This window comes from Triticum dicoccoides, chromosome 6A (genome assembly GCF_002162155.2).
Source record: "Triticum dicoccoides isolate Atlit2015 ecotype Zavitan chromosome 6A, WEW_v2.0, whole genome shotgun sequence".
Taxonomy (NCBI): Eukaryota; Viridiplantae; Streptophyta; class Magnoliopsida; order Poales; family Poaceae; genus Triticum; species Triticum dicoccoides.
The window spans coordinates 3,472,048-3,480,445 of record NC_041390.1 but is presented as its reverse complement, the minus strand read 5'-3'; the positions used below and the strand labels follow the sequence as shown (position 1 = coordinate 3,480,445).

Sequence of the window (8,398 nt, the reverse complement as noted above, 5' to 3'; positions counted from 1 at the left end):
GCCTAAGGGGATCTCGACTTGGTGCAGATATGGTCATTGTTTTGCTTGTCAATCGCAGATCTGAACACTTTGGTTTTTTTTCCTCGCCTATGCATAACTTTGATCTTATATGACTTTGCTATTTTGTCGGCATGTTTTTGCATGTGTGTGGGTTGATTTGGCTGTGTGCATCCACCCTTTGTCAAAGAAATAAAGTAAAAAAGACATTGGTGTCCTTGTACATAGCAGCAAGCAATTTCTCAAGTAGAAGCCACATGGAAGGGCAAAAAAGGAAAAGGAAAGGGAGAAAAAGAACAGATACACTTTGTCCTTTAGTATCAGCCTGTGCGTTCCCCGACGGCACCCAGCGCTGGCGGCCGCCCATACAACCGGCACCGCATCGTGCCCGCTCGCCGCCATCTTCCCGGCCTCCGTAGTTCGTCCCAGCCCCAACCTCCCTCCGCGCTCCACCGTTCAGCCCTACCCCGAGCTCCTCCCGGGCACCGACGGCGGCCTTCTGGCACGGCTCCTCCGGGAAGAACGGTGAGCAAGGCCAACAGCGCCACATGCCTTTTCCAAAGGTGCTATGTCCCGAAAGATGGTTGCAATGGCATAGCACGGCACTGTGCGTTGACGCCGAAGCTGGACATGTGCACGGTGATTGCTTCTCGAGTCCGTTCAAATCGGTTTTGGTCTGCGCCTGCTGCACGCATGCAATTGGTGTTGTCTACGACTCGGCTTTTGGTGTTTGGGGAAACTTTTCGTAATGATGCTGAGATGATTCATCTTGGGATATTATTGTATATGTCTGGAAAAATGAGTTGATGTTTATTGTTGCTGTTGAAAATATGAGATGGATGGATGAATATTGTGTTGTTTCTGTTGTATTGATCTGACCCAAGTGTGGGGTATATATAGAGTACAATATGAGGGAGAGAGACTTGGATTAGAGGGCAAGTCCATACACGATTTAATCATATTCTATCTCTAACTCCTAATCTCCAACTTAAACATAATTATACTTCTAACATTTCCCCTCAGTCGTAGCGGGAGTGAAGCGGACGAGTACGACTGAATTTGAAGTCTTGTGTTTTCGTCATCTTCTCCGCTGCGCCGTCATCAACCGCGTCTCTGATGGGTCGGCACCTAGGGCGGTGACTGCGTCCCCTTCTGGTGCCTTCTTTGTCTCTCCTCTCTTTCCTCCCGCATTCACAACGGGAGTGGCGTGGACGCTAGTGACGACGCAGACGCTGTTGACTGGAGTTGTTGCCGATATGTTGCTGTAGACCAAACCATTAATATCGGTGTCGTAGTAGCCGATCATGCTGATGTAGCCGTGGTCGATATTGTCGTGGTCGATGGTGTAGTCGTCGTGAATGATGAAGCCGCACAAAGCCAGAGGCGCAAAAAAAAATGCGCTATGACGGAGCTGCAGACGTGGACAATGCACGTTGCGGATGTCAGCGGGTGCCGTCAGCGATGAGTCCAACGGTTTTGCCAAGACCGGAGAAAGCCCATCGGGCACACATCGGTTTTGTCAGAACCGTGTGGCCATGTAGGGGTCGTCACTATAGTGACGCCGTGTCGATGCAGTCGTGTCGTCGTGGATGACGCGGTCGATGCCATCATCGTGACGCGATTATTGCCGTCGTCAAGGTCGCGTCTTGCAGAACAATCTGTCAGAGGACGCTAGGTGTCCATCTTGTGGACGAGGCAGCGGTGGTGTGCTGACGAACGTGCTGATGAAGACCACGTTGATTAAGACCTTGACGATGAAGTGTCGGCGATGGCGTTGCAGCGGCATATCGACGATGATGAGTCGCTTGAAGGCGTCCCTCGCGGCGACCAAGTGTCGATGTCGTGTCGTGCCGAAGAAGTCGATGAATAATTGCGTCGCTTTCCACACCGGCCTGGCATGTGGATGATGCATGTTGATGTCGCTTCTCGTAGATGTACTGGACGAAGTTCTATATGACGATGTGGTCGTACAACTCGGTGTTGACGTTGGGCTCGACGAAGAATAACTGTGCAGATGGCGTGTCGATGTAGCGTGCTTGGGGCGCCCGCGGCTGATGCTGGCATAGTGCCCTCCCGTGATCCGAGACAAACTCTTGCATCGTAGTCTCGTGGAACATAACTCTCGATGGAGTCTGGTGCTCGTAACGTTTGCGCCTAACGCGGCCTGGAGTTGATGGAGTCCGTGTGCGCAGGAGGCCGGTTGGAGGTGCAGCGAGTTCAAGGATTGCATCTGCCGGGTCGAAGCTGACTTGCGCCTGAGCTGGAAGGAGACCCGTGCCGCCGCAGGGCGTCGCTGATTGAAGCCGGCTCTCCAGCGCCTAGGCTTGGTGCGCGCCTGCTGGATCATGCACGTGCCGCCGTGGAGAAGCCACGCGATTTTGGTCTGCTCGACGAAGCTTGCGGGGCCGGCTCGGACAAGACTCGGGCGCTCGATGTAGTTCGCTCGGACGGCTCGTGGGTGGCTGTAGACTTGTATGGCTCGGCGATGTGTCGGCTGCCCAAGTAGGTTGGCGTCGCCGCCGCACGGATCAGCGGGATTTTCTTTGTCGAACAGGATCAATTTAATACAAATTTATCTGGCTACTGAAAAAAGAAATAAATCTAGCTGAATATCGAAAATTGGAATTGACCTAATCTATAAAAGTGATCTAATCTATGGAACCGATATAATCTTTCGATCAATCGGGTGCCGCGTCCCCGAGGAGAGGAGATTTATCTCCCCGGGGGCGGCGTGCTGCGGAAGTGGTGGAAGGTTCTAGGATTGGCATCGTGAGACTAACCGCTCTAATACCATGTTAAAAATATGAGATGGATGAATATTGTGTTGTTTCTGTTGTATTGATCTGACCCAAGTGTAGGGTATATATAGAGTACAATATGAGGGAGAGAGACTTGGAGTAGAGGGCAAGTCGTACACGATTTAATCCTATTCTATCTCTAACTCCTAATCTCTAACTTAAACATAATTATACTTCTAACAGTTGCAAATCATGCACAATCGTGAGATATGACTTGATCGGCTTTTCAGTGAGTGTGCCTTGCTCACATTCGTTTTGATTGATGATATCGATTTTTGTGCAGGCATCAGCAGTTCTCTTGGAGTTGCTAAGACGTGGAATTAACTATCTGCTGTAGGTTCTACGCTGAAATTAACCCTCTCTGTAGTATCTTGTACGGCCGTGGCCTGTGAAGTGGGCTAGTAGGATTTAGTTGTGCAGCCAGTAGTCAAGTTATCAGTTTGGTTAGTGTCTTGCTAGTTGCTTTGGAATCTTTCAGTTAATTGCTATGCTGCATGTGATTCATTTGCTTTATGTTCTTAGCAAGCTTATTCGGTCATGCAAAGGCCAATACCCATGGCATTTTTTGTGTATTCGGGCTTCAGATTTCCGCTACTGATTGATGGCCAATACCCATGGCTGCATTTAGATCAATTCGGATTTCTGCTGCTGATGATCAAAGTGAAGCCTTGTTGAACTGCTGCTGCTTCCAAATCTGGAATAAATTATCGACTGCTTTGCCGTCTTTGTTAACCAAACATACATACATTCCATCCAGACAATTTATTACACTTTATTTATTACTAGCACACAAAGATCATCAGCAGCAAAATAAAAAAACACATATTTCCTTTTTGTTCCCTTTTGAATAAAACATGAAGTGGAATATTTTTTTAGTAGAACAGAGTTTTTTTTGATACAATTGTAGAAGGATTGTGATTTTTTTTCTTAGGGCAAGCATCAAGCTTTATTACGAAACAGTCTGGGCTAAATCGGCCAATACAGAATCAGCTACACAAGCTTTATTACTAAACTGTTTTTAATTTTTTGAGACAATAGTAGAACGAAGATGAAACTGTTTTTATTTTGAGACGACGAAGTATGAAATTACGAGTACATGGGCTTTGTCTTTTGGACGTGTCTACCGAGCAGCCGTTGGCTCGGTAGCACTACATGGCAGCCTTCCCTTTTTAGTGTGTTTTTGTCCTAATCAAACAAAGTATAAAAATATTGTGTCCTCCTGGCAAGAAAAAGACAAAGGCCATACAACGTGTTTAAAAAATTTGCGAAAAGCACACACGCGAACAAGTGTGAACGCATTTAACTTGGATTTTAAATTTTTTAAAAAGCCATAGCGTTTGAACCGAACATCGGAATTAAGACCCGCTTTCACCGTTGATAAATTCTTGATTGCTTTGCTGTCTTTGTCAACCAAACGTACGTACATCCATCCAGACAGTTTATTTATTACTAGCACACAAAAATCCATGCAAAATTTTAAAAGCACACATATTTCCTTTTTGTTCTCTTTTTGAGCAACACACGAAGTGAATTGTCTTTTTTAGCAGAACGAAGGTGATACTGTTTCAATTATTCAGAAGACGAATTATGAAACTATGATGAGTACACGGGCTTTGGTTTGACGCTCTCACCACAGCAGCAGTTAGAACCATGGACTCTTTTTCAGTTTAGCAACAGATTAGGCTGGGCTTGGATGGGCCAATGTTACAGGGCAGGCTGTGCTTACAAATCAGGCCACCCCTTTCTTCTTCCTCTCCTTCTCCATCCAATCTACGCAGTAGCTATTCCTTTTTCGTTTCTTCTTAATTTTCGCTTGTTAGTAAACCCTAGCCAGCCAGATTTCCCCCTCCAAATAAAACCCTAACATTCCTCCCCTGCTACCAGCAGCAGTGGGGAGAGGAGAGAGGATGCTGAGATTCCCCAAGGCCAAGGGTAAGATTCCCCATCCAGATCCTCTCCCTCTTTGTTTTTGCGCTATATATGCTGGCTCGATGGATGTGCATATGCGTCCATTGATTACTTGTTGTATGCCATGCAATGCTGTATAGACCATGATTGTTCATACGAAACTGCTCTACAAACGACAAAACGTGGACGACGTGTGGAGGACTACAAATCCAGCGGCCGTTGCTCTGCTCTGGACATGCATGTGTGCGGCCGGCTTAGCACTGTCGTCAGGAGTCGTCTGAATTTTTTCGTCCGTATAGCAATGCTGTTGTTTATATGTGTGTTGGATGTTTGCAACTGCCCTTACAGAAGAAACCAGTCCATTGATTGCATTTGTTGGTGGCTGTTGCTGTTTCAGGGTTGATCCCAATACGGGACCGCCATGGGTAGACGGCAGGAGGCTGCGGCGTTCCGTGCTACAAGTCAGCCCTGTGTCCGAGGTGCTTGGTGACGACAACCTCCTCATCGAGATCCTCCTCCACCTCCCTCCGAATCCGTCCTCGCTCCCCCGTGCGTCTACCGTATGCAAGCGCTGGGGCAGCATCCTCTCGGATCCCCAGTTCCGCAAAAACTTCCGCAAGCACCACCGGAAGCCTCCTCTGCTCGGCTTCTTTGAAGGGTATGCTGACCGCTTCACTTCCATCATGGACTCGCCTGACCGTATCACTGCGGCCTGCTTCTCCCTGCCCAAGAGAAGCACACCATACAGCAACCATGGAGAATACATGGGCTGCCGCCACGGCCTTGCTGTTGTAATCAACACGCAGGTGCGCCAGGCCGTCGTGTGGGACCCCCTCACTAGCCAACAACTCAACGTGGCTTTTCCACCAGGACTAGACGACGCCTTTACAGAGAGTTTCTGTATGTGGCATGGCACGGTGTTGTGCGCTGATGCCGTGTGCATGGAGATTGCTTCTCAAGCCCGTTTAAATTGGTTTTGGTCTGCTGCGGTGGATACAATACACAGGCATTTTGTTCTGTCTACGACTCGGCATCTGGTGTTTGGGGAGGTGTTTTCTCGACCGCGATATCACATATAATTTCTCTGTTAAGGCCCAGCATCCTAGTTCGGGATGAACTTTGCTGGTTGATTTCTAGAGGTGATATCCTTGTGTTTGATTTCGAAATTCAGAGCCTCAATTTCATCGAGAAGCCGGCATGCAACTATATTTCTGATGGGTGTTTTCAACTCTTACGAATGGAGGATGGTGGACTTGGCCTCGCCATTTTGTTGGACCTGACCATCCAATTATGGGTGAGGAAATCTAACTGTGATGGTGTTGTCGAATGGGTGATGCTGCAGAAAACCATTCCACTTGAGGGGATATTTCCAAGGATAGTGCATTCTTTATTTTTCGTCGGTTATGACGAGGACACAAATGTGATTGTTCTCACTACGACGACTGGAAATTTCACACTCGAAGTTGACTCTATGAAGATCAAACGTATTGTTAAGAGAAACACCTTATGTTTTGCCACCTTTTATTCCTACACAAATTTCTATACTGCAGGTAATGGCTCCCTGTCTACATTGCACAAGCTAAATGCTAACTATGATTTTGTGCTTGTAATGATATTTTCCTCCGAGGGTTTCTAACAATTGGAAACTGGCAACAACTGTAGTAAGAGAACATATATAGTGAAACCATTTGCAATGTGAATAGTTTATCACCTGGCACATCTAGAAGCTTAAAGCTTGTTAGGGATTCTCATTCACTATGTTTCCTTGCAAGATTTAATTTATCTTGAGTGATCTTGATACTAATTGTCAATTCGTTTTTTTTGGTGGGTGATAATCATCAATTTGTTATACATGCACTTTAATTTTTATCCAAACGTAGTACTAGTTCATTAGTTTCGCACATAACTATATAATGTTTGTTTGGTAAGTCAGGTTTCTCAATCCGTGCATATTTTGTTTCATTTGGTCATAACTGGTACATGCTCCCTCATAAAAGTCCCACCATTTATTTTTCCGGACCTTGCAATAGACGTGGCTTCGTTTACTATCCTTGGCACAAAAGCTAGTTTCCCATACTCTAGTTAGATGAGTATCTAGTGGTTTGCACATATGCATGCCTTCTTCGTTGACTCAACTTATCTTTATTTTCATTTGTTTCTGGGCTTCTTTCGGTTGTAGTCAGGGGAGTTGGGTGGAAAGCAGTGGATCTGGAACTGTGATCACACAAGATCTGCTAATGTGCTCTACTTAGGTAATTTTATATTTTTGTATATCTTTTATTAGCTTGGTTACTCAGTTTACATGCTGCATGTGGTCTATTCTTATATTTCTAAAGCATACCTTTCAGTAGAGATACCAGACATTTTTGCATTGTATTCTGAGCTTCTCATATGCGCTTGGCACACAAAGTAAATCCGGGCTGAGTTGACAATCTCGAAGTTCTGTTTTTTGCCTCAGATCATAGGCACCTAGTCACACTGATCATTCAGTTTCTACAGCGATCATATGTAGTTTATATAGCAAGAATCTCTAAAATATGTCATCAAATGGGTACCAGTACAAACTAAATGCTCTCTTATTGTTGTTTTCTGTTTGTATTATTTTGTCTAATAATACTCGGATGATTGAGCTTTGGATAATTTTTTCGGTATAATTTGGACTACGGCAGAGTTAATGTTTTTTTGGGGGGATCAGACAAATTTTGCTATTCTGTGGGTGAGAATTACAAATGTTTGACTGAGATGACATTGATTGTTCTGCAGGTATTAAGTGTTAAATTCGGGTTGCTGAGAGGCAGGCATGGCTATTTAGTGTGGGGAACTTCTTCTATTTTGATGTGGTCGGCGCTCAAATTATCCTGCTACGCAGTATGTAGGTTCTTCAGTTATGTATATGTTGTGGCATGTAACGTGGTTGATGCTCCTCCATGTACCACACTTCTCTCTCAAAGGACATAGCTCTGTTATACCAGTCTCCTTCTCGGGTAGTTTTAGCTGGATCGTCTGGGTGCATAACCACTGTGACGCAGAGACAGAGTTCATATTTTCTTGATTCTCTTGTTGCTCCCATATCTTTAGTCCGGGAGATATCCTTGACATACAAAGCAGCGATAGCTTCCCATTCATGGCTAGACTAAGGCACCTGCGGTTTGAATTCATCGTAGACGGAAGCTTAGTCAAGGAGATGTGGTCGGTCTGGGCATCTAGATTAATTATGTATGAGCATTCTCCATAATATAATAGCCAGTGTGCCATGCCACGACGCACAATGGCGTCGCTAAATGACCAGTAGCCTTCTGGTGGCGCATTAGCAGTTAGCACCGAAGCAATTGGTGCTCACGCTCCAGCTTGCTTTGTCGGACGAGAACACATGGAGGTCATACTTGAGGAAACTGTAGCTGGAGCCGATGATTACCACTTTGAAGAAAGGCGAAGTGTTGCCCCACGGTGACAGCTCGTGACAATCCGCAGCGGTTAGAATGGCGTAGCCGTTCGAGTTGTAATCGCTGAAATCGGAGCTAAACTCGAGAGGAGGGAGCCTGTCGCACGTACCAACGACCATGTCGCATACCGCCAGCTGCAGGATGGTCTGATTTGGCGTGACAGTCCCGCTGGTGCTGCGCAGCAAGAGGAGATTGTGGCGCCAGACGATCGGCACCGCATATTTAAAGAGGTCGGCGCGGGTAGTGGACACG

At 46.2% G+C, this 8,398-nt stretch overlaps 1 pseudogene; it reads left to right on the top strand.

Moving 5' to 3' along the window:
- Window positions 1-7,480, top strand: part of LOC119318918 — a 16,754-nt pseudogene extending 9,274 nt beyond the window's left edge.
- The last annotated feature ends 918 nt before the right edge of the window (window positions 7,481-8,398 follow it).